Source organism: Cibotium barometz, chromosome 15, assembly GCF_041138505.1.
Source record: "Cibotium barometz isolate CiBa-2024 chromosome 15, ASM4113850v1, whole genome shotgun sequence".
Lineage (NCBI taxonomy): Eukaryota > Viridiplantae > Streptophyta > Polypodiopsida > Cyatheales > Cibotiaceae > Cibotium > Cibotium barometz.
In genome coordinates this window covers 28,471,305-28,489,835 of record NC_141060.1, presented here as the reverse complement: position 1 = coordinate 28,489,835, position 18,531 = coordinate 28,471,305, and positions in this window count along the sequence as shown.

Here is an 18,531-nt window from a genome sequence, read left to right as displayed (position 1 = left end):
CCACAAAAGGGAGTAAGCCCAAAGCTTTGCGAAAAGCTTCGAACTTCTCACGAGGCAGAGCCTTTGTGAAAAGGTCTGCAAGGTTATCCTGTGTTGGCACATAAGCCAAACTGATCTCTCCTGCAGAGAGTCTCTCCCTGACATAATGGTAGTGCACCTCAATGTGCTTCGTACGAGCATGGAACACTGGGTTCCGCGCAACTGCCAATGCGCTCTGACTGTCAGTGAAGATGGTGGTGGTAGATGGCTGCCCAACACCCAAATCAGCCATAAGGCGTCTGAGCCACACACACTCAACCGTAGCTGTGAAAGCTGCCCTGTACTCAGCTTCACAACTAGAAGTGGCCACAGTAGGCTGCTTCTTGCTCAACCATGATATGCATGAGCTTCCAAGCATGAAGCAAAAACCACTCGTGGACACGCGTGTGTCATAACAACCAGCCCAGTCAGAATCTGAAAAAGCATGTAAATCTGGCGGCAATGATCCCCCCTTGGGATAAAACAACCCAAGATGCCGAGTACCACTCAAATAGCGAAAGATACGCTTCACTGCCTGCCAATGCTTAATGCCTGGGCTATGCATAAATCTGCTCACCTGTGAGACTGCAAACTGAATGTCTGGCCTCGTAATGCATACATAAATGAGGCAACCAACAGCTGTCTGATAGAGTGTGACATCAAAGTGATCTCCAGCATCATGAAGACTCAACTTCAAACCTGTCTCCATTGGAGTAGCAATAGGCTTGCAGTCTTCAAGGCCAAATCTCTGCAACAATGTTTCAATATACTTTGTCTGACACAAAGCAATACCTCCATCACACTGCTTAAATTGTATCCCCAAATAATGATGCAAATGCCCCAAATCTGACATCTCAAAAGAGGCATTCAAATCAGCCTTAAAATCAGCAATATGACTCTCATTTGGTCCTGTGAGCAGCATGTCATCGACATAGAGAGCAATGATTAGATGTACACCATCCACACGTTTAGCATACAAAGTGCTTTCTGTTGGACTATTCTGAAACCCATGTGCAGTCAAATATGCATGTATTTTTTCATACCAAGCTCGTGGAGCTTGCTTTAAACCATATAAAGCCTTTTTTAACCTGCACACTTTGTTTTCCTGCCCTCTTTGAACAAAACCACGAGGCTGCGATACATACACCTCCTCATGCAAATCTCCATTTAAGAACGCAGTCTTTATGTCCAGCTGATGTACATTCCAACCATTATGAGCTGCTAATGCACAGATGCTACGAACAGTGGTCATACGACATGTGGGAGCAAAAGTCTCATCAAAATCAATGCCCTTCTCTTGAGCATAACCTTTTGCAACAAGCCTAGCCTTATGGCGATCCACTGTGCCATCAGGCTTACGCTTCAATTTGTATACCCACTTAGTGCCAATGGCCTTCTTGCCAGGGGGCAAGTCACATAAAGACCATGTACCATTCTTCATAATAGCATCGTATTCTGCTTGCATAGCAGCCATCCAATTTTCTGAACTTTGTGCCTCATCAAATGAAACAGGCTCACTTTCATCGCACATACTAGAAACAGCCAATGCATAACAATCTGACGCATAAGAGGCACCATGAGAGCCAGAACGAGTGCGACTAGACAAAGGGGCATCTAACTTGCTGTCACGCAAAGTCTGCACCAGCCATCTAGGCATATTCCTAGAGCCCTCAATCTCTTGTCTCTCATCCTCAAGTGCATCATGCACATCTGCATCAGATATAGGCTGATCTGTGCCATCATTTAAAACCTGCATAGGCTGAAAAACTGCCTCATGAGGTATTGCACTTGACTGTGCACCACTGAAAAGAGGCAACAATGTATCATAGACATCACGTGAGCTGATATCTGTCTCCTTAGTACATGAAACCAAGGGCTGAACTGCATCTTCCACAAATACAACATCACGGCTAACCAAAATGCGCTTTGTCTGTGGATGATACAAACGATAGCCTTTGCTCTCAGCACTATATCCAACAAAAATACATTTGACAGCTTTGTCATCCAATTTTCTGCGATGTTGCACAGGCACTAATGCATATGCCAGGCAACCAAAAACACGTAAATGGCCAACAGATGGCTTGCGGCCATGCCATGCCTCATATGGAGTGACAACCTGTAATGCTTTGGTGGGACACCTGTTTAGTACATAAGTGGCACACATGACAGCCTCAAGCCAAAAACCATGTGGTAGACTTTGACTCTTAACCATACATCTTGCCATTTCCATGAGAGACCTGTTTTTTCTCTCAGCCACACCATTTTGCTGTGGTGTATACGGCACTGTACATTGGTGTTTTATCCCACGCTCAGCCAGAAATGCATTAAATTCTGAAGACATATACTCCCCCCCTCGATCTGAACGGAGGGTGCCCATCTTACTTTCTGACACATTTTCAGCCATAACCAAAAACTGTTTGAAGCACAAAAACACTTCGGACTTTGCCTTCAAAGGATATACCCATGCATGCCTGGTAAAATCATCAATGAAAGTCACGAAGTAAAGGTAGTTTCCAAATGATGGAGTTTGCATGGGTCCACAAACATCACTGTGAACAAGCTGCAATCTGCGTTCAGCTCTCACTGATCCATCTTTGGGAAAGGAAGCACGCTGCATTTTACCCAATATGCAGCCCTCACAAACATGCTTGACAGGTGCCTCAAGCTTAGGCAAAGAAGACACCATTTCAGATTTCTGCAGGCGCAGCAAACTTGCAAAATTCAGATGACCAAAACGTGCATGCCACAGTTTTGCATTTGAAATAGCCTGCGTATCCATAATAGCACATGCTGAATCCTCTACACATTTGCCATCCATATTGAGCTTATACAGCCCTCGACATAGTGAACCAGATGCTACAATGATGTCACCACAAGAGAGATCATGAACAGTACATCTGTCATCCACAAATTTTACAACCAAACCTGTTTTGGCAAATGCGGAGACTGATAGCAGATTCTTTTTGATCCCTGGCACATACAATGCATCAAAAAGTGTAAAGGTGTTGCCATTTGCAACATTCAGCACAATCTGTCCAACTCCTTTAACGGGATAAGAGGAGTTATTGGCACAAGTGACAGTATTCCCTGTGGGAGCAGACTCAAGGAAAGTGAATAAACTGCGCTGCGAGGTGATATGCTTAGTGGCACCGCTGTCAAAGTACCATACATCTGAATCTACTGCAGACATACATGTGTCATGCAAAGATGGGTCATAACTGCACTGCGCATTGAATGCCCATTCTGTATCTAGCACAACATTAGCAGATTCATTGTTAGAAGGAGAAGCATCTGCAACAGCCATACCAGCCTCTTTCTTCTTAGCCTCTTTCGCAGCCAGCTTAGGACACGCTTTGATGACATGATCATTTCCCTTACAGTACTTGCAAAATGTCTTCTGTTTGTCACCCTTCTTCTCATCTTTGTCTTCCTTCTTTGGTTGCGCAGCATTTGCAGATTTCTGCTTACTAGAAGAAAAGCCAGCTTTACCTTTCCCGCTTCTCTGACTAGCACCGAAAGCTTGATCTGCGACACGCATACTATTCCTGTTTTGCCTTGACTGGTCTTCTTGCAGCAAAACAGAAACTAACTCCTCAAATGATAAGGCATTGGGATTGCCTTTCATCATCAAGCGAAGAGTGGAAGCAAAACCCTGATAAGAATCTGGTAGACCATTCAAAACAGTCTGCACAAGTGAACTGTCTGACAGGATTTCATCTGCAGAAATGAGCTGCTCTTTGAAATCCTTGATCTTTGTCAAAAAGCTATCCATAGAATCACCTTCGTTCATATGCTCATTCTCCAACTGTTTTCGGAGATAAGCAACACGAGCCTCATTTCTTGCCTGATACAATGTGGCAAGTACATCCCAAGCATCCTTAGAAGTCCTGCAGGAGCGAATATGTGGGATAATGGTACGTTTGACAGACAGCGCAATCAAGGCATGAGCCTGCGCATCTCTACCATCCCAACGAATCTGCTCTGCTGAAAGTGGTGGTTCTCGAACAGCTGCTACAGCACTTGTGCCTGCACCATCATCAACAGTACCTGTTTCTGATGTGTTTGCAGCATTCCCAGCCACAATAGGACGTGCATCAATACCCTGCACAATATTCCATAACCCCTTTGCTACCAATACATGTCGCATCATATATGCCCACAATGGATAGTTGGTGCCATCCAACTTATCCTCAGCAGCCAACATGCGGAATACATCATTGTTGTCAGCCATGGCCAATGACTGTACTACTAGATGTAAATGCTGTCTGCAAGAGGTAAACCTGTATAAAATCGACCTGTGCTATATAGCACAGCCCAAAACAGACGAATGGGCACCTGTCCTGCAGATTTTAATCTTGACAGAAAATCTGCACAGTAGGACGATTTTGCCTGCGCAGTACTTGGAATGCAAAAACGGAGGGCGAAATGACTTCAGATCGAAATTCTGAAACGACCAAGCCCTACGGGCTCTCCCACGGCATATACTAACCTGCAGACGCTCGTGAAACCTCGTTGCAATCGGAGGAGATGAAGCGGCAGGTGCCGGTGATGCTGCCCGGGAGGAGGAAGCCTGCTCTGATACCAATTGTTGGAATTAGGGTTGCAGGAATGCACACACAAATTCAAGAAGATGAGGAAGCTTGAGCACAACACAGTAGTGTATTATGAGTGCCAAAATGAAAGATTACAAGCCCTAGAAGATAATGGGCGTATATACAATGCACGGGGGAAAAAACCTCCTAGTGAGGGAAAAAGTGCCCCGGCGGTCCTAAGTGTGTTCACACACATCACTACTATAATATGGTAACAAGTATCACATTCCATATTAAGGATGTGGTTGTATATATATTTTTGTAACTGAAGCCATGGGCTACTTCGACATATGGAATCCCTTGTATATATGTGTACACATAAAATTTTGATAGTACTATAGAATTGTAAATTGATAGTATTGCATTCATGTTTGTCTTGAATCGTGTATTGACAATGTATGCATTCATGTCGTTCTTGTCTTAAATCTTCCTCGTGGATGATGCAATGCACCCAAAAAAAAAAATCCATAGAGTGTTATTGGGTGCTGGAATGCTGGAACAGCATTCAGGTACCAAATAGCACTCTTTGGATTATTTTTTTTGCTCTCTGTTTGCGTGTATAGACGCGTCAACTCTGCAAAAAGTCACGTGTATATACGCGAATACTCTATGAAATGCGCGTGTATAAGCGCAGCTAGACTGACAAAACGTGTGTATACACCCTCGTATCGGCGCGTCTAAGAGCAGCTAAACTGACAAAATGCGTGTATACGCCCTCGTATCAGCGCGTCTAATTGCTTCTATACACGCGCTTTTACATGCATGTTTCTGGCTGCGGTGATACACGCGCTTATACACGGGCCCGTTACTTTTTTTCCACAAGTCATTTTTAACGACTAGGAGCGCGGGTATGAGCCCTATCCCTTGTAGTGATGAGGCAATAAAATACACTCAGATATTCGATGATATATCTCAATGGTCAAAATCTAGTCCTAGGTAGATGATATACGAGAGTGGGGGTACAAAATTTAAAAAGAAAATTCTAGTCAAGGTGAGCAAGGGGGACGTTGGTGTAAAAACCACAAGAAATAGAGAGAAAAACCCTATGAAACTCCAAAAGCAATAGTAGTACGAGAAATCAAAGAAAGAAAATATATGTTTTCACTACTTTGATGCGGGCATAGTAAGGCGACTTGTCCCAAGCTCTGGATACTGGAGCTAGAGGCGGGTCTAGTGATGCCAAGAAGGATAGTAAATCCTCTCGAAAAATCTATACAATTCAAGTGTTACCTCTATGATATGTAGAGTTTAGAGAGGTGGCAGTTTACCATATGCACATCCCTCATGCTTGTTGTGTCCATAGGCTATGTGGTAGTCATCTTTTAAGCCACACGATTTGGTTTGTTTATAGGCTATGTGGTAGTCATCTTTCAAGCCACACGATTTGGTTTGTTTATATGCTATGATTGGTATGGCCGTAGAGTCACCATTATGATCGACGATGGAGCCATGCACAACTTTATTAGTAAAAAATTTGAAGCTATCTGAGACCAAGAGTGACCATAAGTACACAGTTTTGCTGGCTAATGGTTATGACAAAACCGTTTGGGATGACATGGACTGCCCACTTGCTATGCAAAGTCTTACCAAACACCGAGTAACCTTTTCTAAGTTAGTTGAAAGTTGAAGTGAAACTTTGCAACAAACCCCAAAAAAATGGAATTAACTTGGCAGACTTTTAGAACAGAAATGTACCTAGAAAACAATTGCCAATCAAATGAGCACAAGACATAAGTGCAACATTGTTTACCAAGCAAATGAGCACAAGACATAAGCAACTAGTTACATTATTTTCCATTCACGTGTAGGATAATCTTTGATTGAAGCAACACATTTCCTATCATTGAAATACATATGAAGATCATGTCAATCACCATACAAAATTTAAATATCACACCAAATACATTTTTGTAACTGTAGGGAGAACATGACCCACTCTCCATGGGGTCCAAAAAATGTAGAGGTTAAAATATCTGCATTAAGATCGAAATGAAATCTCCAATCATGGCTCACAAAGTAAATACAAAAACCATGTGTTGCATTGTTGTCCACTACATACACCATAACAAATCAAGTTGAGTCACACTCACCGTCCTATAAAAACATGACAAGCGTGATGTCGTTCTGTATGGTACAAAATCTTTTAAGGTCTTCATGAAGCGCTCTAGGAAGAATATCCAATGTGCATGCACAGTGCCACATAAAGCAATTTCGTCCACTAAATGCACAATGAGATGTAGCAGACTTGTGAGAATGGTTCGCGGAAAAGTCTCCTCTACCAAACAAACCACCTCCACTGCCATAACACGTGCATCATCCAACGTGGCTGGATCAATTGCTTTGGAACTAACATATCTGAAAAATAAATGAATAGTACGTTATACCTCATGCACATACATTTTGCAAGGTATAATGAAGAGTGATCTGACATGGGTTTTACATACCTCACAAGCTCGCCCATCTTATAAATACATTTTTTCAAACTCTTATTTGCACAATGGTCGATGCTAGTAAGGTAGTATGAACTACGCACATAAGGGTACATGTATGTATGGTTTATGGCATTACAAAATTTAATTTCAACGTACAAGACTTGGAAAACACTTACTTGGAGCATCTTGTGCCAATCGTGGGACTTCAACCCATATAGTTGCTCAACGCCTCTTTTCTTAGTCGTTGTAAAGGCTCCCTTCAATGATCTCATGCATCCAGTGGGAGTACGCAAAGTGGTGATGGCCTGCTTTACCTGCTTTTTCTCTTTCTTTGATATAATCCATGGTGCAGGCGGAAGACAAACGTGCCCACCCTCCTCTCGTGGCCAAGCTTGACGCATACGTCTTGCGACCCGCAAGTCCTCCCGTACGCTAACATTGTCTCGTTTACCAATAACATGTTCCCAAATACCAGATCCCACATTCTTGAAGATGTGCATGGGATCAAGAAGATGGTTGATCTTAAGATGGGTCCAATATGGTAGCCAAAAAAAAATGGAGTACCTACACAAGGGATTGCTCTATGTGATCTTTAATCCAATCAGAGACTACACAAAACAAGATTGAAAAACATTACTATACCTGTTCATGCCATCTGGAGGAAGAATATTTGTAGACTCCCAATATTTTGCACGAAGTGTTTGTGGAGGAATGTTACTCTTACTAGCAACATATTTAGGATGATCTGATGGGAGAAATCGATGATGATTATCGAATATGGTCTTACACAAACCGTCAGTATACTCATGTACTAACGGAGGGCCACAAACAAGACATGCATATTTACCCGATGTTTTCAAACCTGTTAAAATATAAATATAAGTTAGAATAATAAAGTCAATAGTTATAATTAATATAGCCAATAGTATTAGAGTAGGGAGGTAATTAGAATTCTTACCAGAACAATCGCTGTATCCTGGAAAGTCAGGCATTGTCCACATCAACACTGCTTTTAAGTCGAAGTGTCGAGAGGAGGGAGGCCTACTAATGTCCACCACCGCAACACCTCTCCATAGTTCCTCCAACTCATCAATCAACGGTTCGAGATAAACATCCATATGCTTGACTTTATGTTTCCCTGGAATTAGAAGGGATAACATAAGATGTCCCTTCTTGATCGCCATTGATGGTGGAAGGTTGTAATTCACCAACACAACTGGCCACACGCTGTATGCGGTGCTTTTGAAACCAAATGGATTCACTCCATCCATACGTAGGCCAAGTCTCAAGTTTCTGGGCTCTATTTTAAAGCTGGGCCACTCATCTTCAATATGCTTCCAAGCAGGAGTGTACGGGAATTCCCCACATGCCATCATTCGATCGATGTGAGGAATGCCATGACATGAGCTCTACTATGGATTTACACTTGAACATGTGTTTGATTCAAGGAATTATAGGAAAGTGTCGCAAGACTTTACGAGGTACATCAAAACTCTTCACATCTGTTCTATACCTTGCTTCACCACAAGTGGGACAATGTCGAGCCTCCTTATGCATCCCACGAAAGAGAATGCAATCATTGACGCATGCATGTATGCGATCATAATCCAATCCTCCAAGAGATGTCACATAGCGCCTCACTATGTCTCTTGAGGTGGGTAGTCTATTCCCCTTTGGAAGCATGTTTGATAATAGCCTGCATCCAATATCATCAATTAGTCCTAAATCCTAAACCCTAAACCACTAATTCAAATTTCCAAGTTAGAATGCTTACTTCAATAATGCGTCAATACTTGCATTTCTCCATCCATAAATACATGTGGCAAATAATGGTATGCCATCGAATCCATAGGATGCATTTGAAGCGCCTAGAAACGAGGTGCACTCTCCAGTCAGTAAATCACAAGAATCACACCTCGTTTGTGAACTGCAAAGAACATAGAAGAGGTATACTGCAACACAATGATAATAGCCTAATGAATGAAAAAAATCACATATACTGAACAAAATTCCTTAGAACTACCACTAAACACACTACCTCTATCCAAAAACGGGTAATCTCATAGTAGCATAAGGTGAGTGATGCATGAATAACACAGCACCAAATTTCCAAATTCGATACACGGCAAATAAGGGTCAACCCAACCCACTATCTCTCCTATAAAACATTTTATCAAACAAATTTCAAGACAAAAGGAAAGGCTTTGCAAGCTTCCAATATATGGAATATTACCTCCCATCGATGCCATAATCAACAACCAGCCAAAATTACCAAGAGTCGAAGTAGCCAAGGCAACTCCATACCGCACATGGTCCTTAGATACTGTATCCCACTGGGGCCTAGAGTCCTCAGCACCATGTACCACTCCACCGAAAGGGAGGTCCAATAATATCAAATCAGCCACCCAAGAAACTGATCTCCCTTTCCTTGCATATTGTTTACCCTTGGGTGCGAATTTTTACACATGCTGATGAACTATGGTATAAGATGCATTCTTTGTGCCAATCATAAAATCCTTGCAAATAGCAATACAATCCCCAATAACAGCCAAACACTTTGGACCATCCCCACATGACACATTCGAAACTGGAAAATGACATATGTTGTCATTATTTTAGAAACGATCCCTGTTGTTTTTCCATTAAGTTGCTCTTCTTAAAAACAACCCAAAGAAAGATTTTCAGTCAAAAGACTTTCCTTATTCATGAAAATGTTGATAGGATAGTCAAAAAGCCAAAAACCATAACTTAACTTTCTATCTCTGTCTAACAAATCTTTTATGTAATCATCATGATTGGAAGCACTAATGTTGGCACAATTTACAATCTCGTCCCGCAAGGTTGTGCTTACCAAAGCATGAGTATTCAAGCTTTAAATAACAGACACAAAAAATTACAATTTTCTCGAGAAAAACACCACATGATCAAGAACTTAAACATAAATTTATAAGCAGCTTAATAATTCATCCTTTGTAGGCTTGCCAGAGAGCGATCTCGCTCACACATGTAGGATCAATGATAGTACACATTTCAGATGGTGCTTTGCTCTTGTTTAAGAAAATTTTTCTTTGATAGCTTGTGTCCAAGCCACCGTACGATGGTTGCCCTCCCACACATAAAACATCCTACCCTCAAGAATTTGCAACTTTGGTCTACTTCTAACCTCCTCCTCAAACTCCCTATTAATGTCATGCCAAATAGCATCCCATCCACTAGTAATCTCATCATTCACATAGATAGTCTCTTTTTCACATGTCCAAAGAGAAACTATAAATGCTCCCTTTTCTGGCACATATCCCTCTTTGCCAAATGCAATCTTTAGACCAAAAACATCTTCCCTTAAATGCCTAACATGGGCATAAGGAATAAGCGTGCACATACCAATCACAGGACATTGAAAACAACTAAACAATCTAATTTTTGCATGTTGTCCTCACCTTTGTCAATGTAAATCTTATTCTCATCTTTGTTGTCCTCCAACCAATCTCATCACATAAGGCACAATCTATAAAAAGCTTCTTTGCTCGTCCACTCATTCATAATATTAAGAGAGGTACCTAGTAAAGTGCTACCACCCTTTTCTTGAGTATTGCCTACTACGATAATATCATCAACAGCCACATGTGAGCTACTTGGCGAAGAGTTAGTCATTGTCTGACTGCCAATCTCCTCTCCTGCATCTTGAACACCCTCAAAATTTATCTCCACCACTAGACTAATTTGGTCCAAGCTAACTGCTGTAAGAGACTCCCCTTCCTTTTCAACTGCTCGTACACTTTCTCTCTTGGCACGCTTTCCCTCACCACCAATGGTGGATTGTCTGTACATCAAAAAAATACATGACCATTAATCCTTCTAAACACAACCATTATTCCTTCCAAACATAACCATTCAACTATGCATCACCACGAAACATGACCATTCATCCTTGCAAAACACATTCATCCTTGTGTTTGGGCCTTTTTTTCATGTGTTAAATCAATCTTGCAAAAACATGACCATCAATATTACATATTTAAACCATCAACATGACCACCACTTCATTGACACCTATCAAAATAACAACTCGTGTGAAGTTTTTATGCCATGACAGATGGCATATAAAGAGGCTAGTCCTTGATGAGGGAACATGGCCAAGACATTGTGCCCTTCATTGAGAGGACTTCATTGGAACATGTGGTCATCATTTCATCACTTATTTCATCAATAAAATCACTACATGCTACTGTGCCTCTTATTGAGAAGAACAAGCCAATGGAGGAAATTAACCACATGGTCCATTTCTTAAATTATGTTAGAAGGATCTGTTCCTTGGGGTTTGTAGGTTAAAGACCAATACACAAGCTCACATGAATCTCTCATTTTCTTCATCTCAAATATTGGGGATGATGAGTTTGCACAAATGTTGGAGTATGTTACTTCTTTGTCCAGTAAGAAACACATTGAGAGATGTTTGAAATATGCCAAGCGGGATAAAGATATTTTAGCAATTGGTCTTGAGGCAGTACTTGAACTTAACACTAGTTCTGTAATTGGACACTAAAGTGTCCTGAAAGTTAGCATTTTTCTTGAATTTTTGTGGGCAATCTATTAAGAGTTTTGAAATGCTTAACATCCACAGATGTTCCTCAAGACCCAAAAAAAATTTGAGATTTTTTAAATTGCACTTTTCTTAGCTTTTGCAAGGCAATATTTTAATTTTCTTAGACACATGTTGATAAAACGCATGATTTTTGCTGTTTTCAAAATAGTAGTAATTTGTACATAACTTTTAGAAGGGACATAGTTTGATCATGAAACTTGGCTTGATGGAAAGCCCATGATGTAAACTAAATCTTGGAATCATCAAACGATAATTATTGGATAAATTTTTGACTCGCTAATATTGAAATGATGTTTTTTATACAGGTGGAGCATGAATTTTTCTCCTTCCATATGCAAGCTAATAATGTAAAACTTGAGGTGCACCCATGTTATATAGGGTAAATACTACTTTGTTTTGAATTTTCCAAAACTTTAGAGCCACTTTTTGGGCCTCTTCTCATACATGGCCTTTTGCGCAACCTGTTTTTAATACGTAAAATGTCTAATTATGAGCCTAATTTTGATTTTCATCAAAGGGGAAAGCTGTGTAAGTGCATTCTTTGTTGTAACTAAAGGTGTAGACTACTTGTGCAAGCATAGTTATGATTAGTTTTTGAAAAAAGATGATCAAATTTTGTATTTTTGTTTTTTACAGTTTTTTTAAAACTAGGCGATAAGAACCTACTTAAGTGGAGGCTAAGTTAGTGTCATACACATTAAATTATGGCTTATTTATCTCATCTCAAGCATGAAAACCAATAATCAACATTCTCATTGATAGGGCTACAAATTTTTTTAGTGGCGTGATTGAGTTTTGATAATACGCGTTACTTTTGCTGATTTTATACAACTTTTTTGGAAAAAATTCTAGGAAAGGAAAATGATTTTTTTGGTGAACTTCTACCTCCTTGGACTGATGTATGCTATCAAAATATCTTGGGAAAAATGCTATTGATATCATTGGATTTTTTTTGAGAGAGAATGATGCTTGCATATTTGGAAAAATCCTGAAAAATCCTGAAAAATGTTCATTTTCAAGACATATGCTACTTTGTTGCTTACTTCCAAATAAAAAGGCATTTTATATGTTTAGCATTTTTTACATAAGCATAGGGTTATGTTCTACATGCCCAATGAAGCATTTTGGTTTTTAAAGCCTACATTAGGAGTTTGATTTTTTTTTGCAACCCCCAAAAAAGGACACTCAAGTGTCCTGTTTTGGTACCAAACTAGTGTTAAGTACAAGTGTCGATACCCTTTTCTTCAAAGTGTGCTCTTTCTGGGCTAGTTAGCTTTAGGGGTCGAGGTGGTGGTTTGCAACATGTGGGTCCATTTTGACCATGTTCATAGGATGTGTGGCTGGCCCACAATGTTTATCCATGTATACATCCATTCATCTGTGAACTGGTCACCATAGCTATGTGCAAATTTAGAGTTGAGGATTGGCATGCACAAATAGAATTTTGGAAAATGCTGAATACAGTGGTTTAGCAAAATGGCTTTGATAAACTTGAGTTCTTTGTATTCATGGTAGATGAAGCAAATGCTAATTGGATTGTTGTTTGCACCGTCTATTTTGGAGGGGAAAAGAAAATATTGCCAAGAAAGAGATAATTTGTGTTTTCCATCGGGAACAAAGTATGGTGAGGCACTCATGTAAGTGTATTCGACCATCTTTCATTGAGGAACACGTCTCTGTGTAGAAAATGGAGAAATGCTCCTTCAGAGACAGCCAAGGCTTGTAAAAATGAGATTATAAGTTTTGGTCTTTTGGCCATGTTGTGCAGGGAGAGATTCCTGCATTGGAGACATGGCTAGATTGATTAGGGCTTTTCACTGGGGCTCTCGGTTTGTTACTCAAGAGGACTTGGGAGTTTTTATCCCAAGGACAAGCCTTGCTAAGGCAAAGCATGCGAGTATGTGAGAATCAATAGGTTATAAAAGTCAAATTAGCTTGTTCGAGGTCACAGGTGCAGACATGGCATTGGATTTTAATCAATAAAATGAGATATTTTCATCTCTCCTCTCTCCTGTTTCAAATCTAGATCCAAAAAGTAAGCTAAACTAACCCAAAAATGGTCAAAATTTGACCAAACTGATCTAGAAAATTCTAGAATCCGTTTGGTTGGTTAGAGGCTCACTTTTTCCTATAACTCTACTCATGTGTCCTGAGACATCTATATTGAATTTTTTAATAATTCAATTGTTTTTGGCCTAATCCTCTCCAAAGTGAATTGGTGTCCACTATTGCTTCAAACAAGAGTAGAACCCTCAATCCCTCAAGCCCAAGGAGAGCTTACAAGCTCTATTTCTTACGTTTTTTTACGAATTTAAAAAAAAAATCTATGGTTTTCTTGATTTTTATGTTTTGCAAATTATTGAATTAAATTCAAATGCTTTGCCTTTGATGAAAAGGCCACCCCCTTCTCTTATTTACATTCCAACCTTTCTTAATCCTAGAAAGATTCACTAAGTGATTAATTAAACTCTTCCTATTGTTTACTCTCTTGAATTTAGAAAATTGTGTAGATTAGAGTTCTATATTTCTAAATTACGTTAATTAAGTTGAGTGGAGAAAGATAAAAATTCAAAATGGTCAGTCATACAAAAGAAGATTATGGCAAAATTTTCCAAAATTTTATGGAAAAGAAAGTTTGTTTTTATGTTATTCTAAAATAGTAATTCCCACCATTTTTGCATCTAAAAGAAATATTCTAATTACTCCATGTACATATTCACCTATGAATATGCATGAATATCACTGATATTAATTATTAAAGTTGATTTCTATGCATAGAAAGATGCATAATGGAATTTTTTTATTATGAAAGTGTTCTTCTTATTAAATTTGATTTCTTTGCATACAAAGATGCATAATGGAATTTTTTATTATAAAAGTGTTATTCTTATTAAATTTGATTTCTATGCATAGCAAGATGCATAATGGAATTTTTTTTATTATAAAAGTGTTATTCTTATTAAATTTGATTTCTATGCATAGAAAGATGCATAAAGGAAATTTTTTTATTACAAAAGTGTTATTCTTATTAAATTTGATTTCTATGCATAGAAAGATACATAATGGAATTTTATTATTATAAAAGTGTTATTCTTATTAAATTTAATTTCTATGCATAGAAAGATGAATAATAAAAATTTTTATTATAAAAATGTTATTCTTATTAAATTTGATTTCTATGCATAGAAAGATGCATAATGGAATTTTTTTAATTATAAAAGTGTTATTCTTATAAAATTTGATTTCTATGCATAGAAAGATGCATAAAGGAATAATTTTTATTTCAAAAGTGTTATTCTTATTAAATTTGATTTCTATGCATAGAAAGATGCATAAAGGAAAATATTTTAATAAAAAAATGGTTATTCTTATTAAATTTGATTTCTATGCATAGAAAGATGCATAATGGAACTTTTTTATTATGTAAGTGTTATTCTTATCAAATTTGATTTTTATGCATTGAAAGATGCATAAAGGAATTTTTTTATTACAAAAGTGTTATTCTTATTAAATTTGATTCTTATGCATAGAAAGATGAATAAAGGATTTTTTTTAATTTTAAAAGTGTTATTCTTATTAAATTTGATTCTATGCATAGAAAGATGCATAAAGAAAAAAATTTTATTATAAAAGTGTTATTCCCATTGAAGGTGATTTTTATACATAAATAGATACATAACGAGTTTTTAAATCAAAATTAGAATTCTCTTAAATTCTATGTTTAAATTCTATGAGTATTTGATAAATGAATAATTAAATTCAGAAAATCTATTCAGATCAAAATATTCAGATAAATGATTAATTTATTCCTCATTGGAATTCGTAACTAATGTAGAAATCAGTTATGTGAATATTCAAAGAAAGAAATTCAGTAAAATAGTAATTGAATTATCAAATCTTTTCGAGAAAGATAGTTCAGGAAAAATCTTATTCGACTCGAACCTTGAATCAGATTATGACCAAGACCAAACTCTTTCATCAGTTTTGAGGAAAGAAGGTGTGACCAGTTTAGAAAAATACACTCAAAACTCCCGCCAAATCTAAAACTAAGTCTGAGACCCTTCGAATTGATATGTGGATCAAGGTTATAGAACTCGAGGAATTCTGGTATGAAATTCAGAATTCTGATCAAGAAGTTCTGGGGATATTGATTCAAGAAATACTCTTGTATTCAAAAGATAATCAAACTGAAAACTTGCATAGAAAGCGAGTTTTCTTAAAGGACTGTCTTATGCTAGAATGCTGGAGGGAGCATTTGGTATATGTTTTTCTAAGGGAAGTTCGGTTGAAATCAGCTGGCGGGGAGTGTCAAAGGGGACGGCTCATGTGGTAAAGCCTACCCAGGTATGGTTGAAAATTGGTGAGCTTCCGGTATGATGGAAAAGGGCCAATGAAGCGGTCCTTGAGTGAATAGATGTGATGTGAATCATCTCTCCTCTCTCATGTTTCAAATCTAGATCCAAAAAGTAAGCTGAACAGACCCAAAAATAGTCAAAATTGACCAAATTGATCTGGAAAATTCTAGAATCAGTTTGCTTGGTTAGAAGCTCACTTTTTCCTATAAATATAAGCCTCCCCCTCTGTAAAAGCTGAATGGTGTTTATGCACGGTTACTCTACTCCTGTCCTGAGCCATCTACATTGAATTTTTTAATAATTCAATTCTTTTTGGCCTAATCCTCTCCAAAGTGAATTGGTGGCCACTATTGCTTCAAACAAGAGTAGAACCCTCAATCCCTCAAGGCAAAGGAGAGCTTACAAGCTCCATGTAAGCTAATTTTCTTACTTTGTTTATGAATTTTAATGAAACATCTATGGTTTTCTTGATTTTTATGTTTTGCAAATGATTGAATTAAATTCAAATGCTATGCCTTTGATGAAAAAGCCCCCCTTCTCTTCTTTACATTCCAACCTTTTTTAATCCTAGAAAGATTAACTAAGTGATTAATTAAACGCTTCTTATTGTTTACTCTCTTGAATTTAGAAAATTGTGTAGATTAGATTTCTATAATTCTAAATTGGGTTAATTAAGTTAAATGGAGAAAGATAAAAATGAGAAATGATCAGCCATACAAAGGAGGTTATGGCAAAAAATTTCAGAATTTTGTGAAAAAGAAAGTTTGTTTTTATGTTATTGCAAAAGAGAAATTCCCACCATTTTTGCATCTAAAAGAAATATTCTAATTACTCCATGTACATATTCACCTATGAATATGCATGGATATCACTGATATTAATTATTAAATTTGATTTCTATGCATAGAAAGATGCATAATGGAATTTTTTTTATTATAAAAGTGTTATTCTTATTAAATTTGATTTCTATGCATAGAAAGATGCATAATGGATTTTTTTAAATTATAAAAGTGTTATTCTTATCAAATTTGATTTCTATGCATAGAAAGATGCATAATGGAGTTTTTTTATTATAAAAGTGTTATTCTTATTAAATTTGATTTCTATGCATAGAAAGATGCATAATGGAATTTTTTTAAATTATAAAAGTGTTATTCTTATCAAATTTGATTTCTATGCATAGAAAGATGCATAAAGGAATTTTTTTATTACAAAAGTGTTATTATTATTAAATTTGATTTCGATGCATAGAAAGATGCATAATGGAATTTTTTTAATTGTAAAAGTGTTATTCTTATTAAATTTGATTTCTATGCATATAGAAAGATGCATAAAGGAAAATTTTTTATTACAAAAGTGTTATTCTTATTAAATTTGATTTCTATGCATAGAAAGATGCATAATAAATTTTTTTTTATAAAAGTGTTATTCTTATTAAATTTGATTTCTATGCATAGAAAGATGCATAAAGGAAATTTTTTAATTACAAAAGTGTTATTCTTATTAAATTTGATTTCTATGCATAGAAAGATGCATAATGGAATTTTTATTAAATTTGATTTTTATGCATAGAAATATGCATAAAGGAAATTTTTTTATTACAAAAGTGTTATTCTTATTAAATTTGATTTTATGCATAGAAAGATGCATAAAGGATTTTTTTATTATAAAAGTGTTATTCTTATTAAATTTGATTCGATGCATAAAGGAAATTTTTTAATTATAAAAGTGCTATTCCCATTGAAGTTGATTTTTATGCATAAATAGATGCATAAAGAGTTTTTATATCAAAATTTGAATTCTCTTAAATTCTATGAGTACTTGATAAATGAATAATTAAATACTCTTAGAGAGAAATTTCTATCGTTTTATATTCACACGGATTGTAAAAAGAAAATCCAGGAAATCTATTGAGATAGAAATATTCAGATAAATGATTAATTTATTCCTCATTGGAATTCGTAACTAATGTAGAAATCAGTTAAGTGAATATTCAAAGAAAGAAATTCAGTAAAATAGTAATTGGATTATCAACCTTTTCGAGAAAGATAGTTCAAGAAAAATCTTATCCAACTCGAACCTTGAATTAGACTATGACCAAGACCAAACTCTTTCGTCAGTTTCGAGGAAAGAAGGTGTGACCAGTTTAGAAAAATACACTCAAAACTCCCGCCAAATCTGAAACTAAGTTTGAGACGCTTCGAATTGATTTGTGGATCAAGGTTATAGAATTCGAGGAATTCTAGTATAAAATTCAGAATTTCGATCAAGAAGTTCTGGGGATACTGATTCAAGAAATACTCTTGTATTCAAAAGATAATTGTCAGGCGTTTTTTTGAGAGGTCTTTTTGGTCAGTGTACATATGAATGCATGGTGTGAATAAAAACTTGGCCGTGGAATGCCTTGCCAGGTGTACTGGGTGGATGCTTTTGTTTTGAGGCCGGTCCGGAGCATGGTCAGCTTGAGTTGATATCAGCTCTTCGATGGCCGGATATGTGTACGCGTCTCCAAAGAAAAGAATGGGCACAAG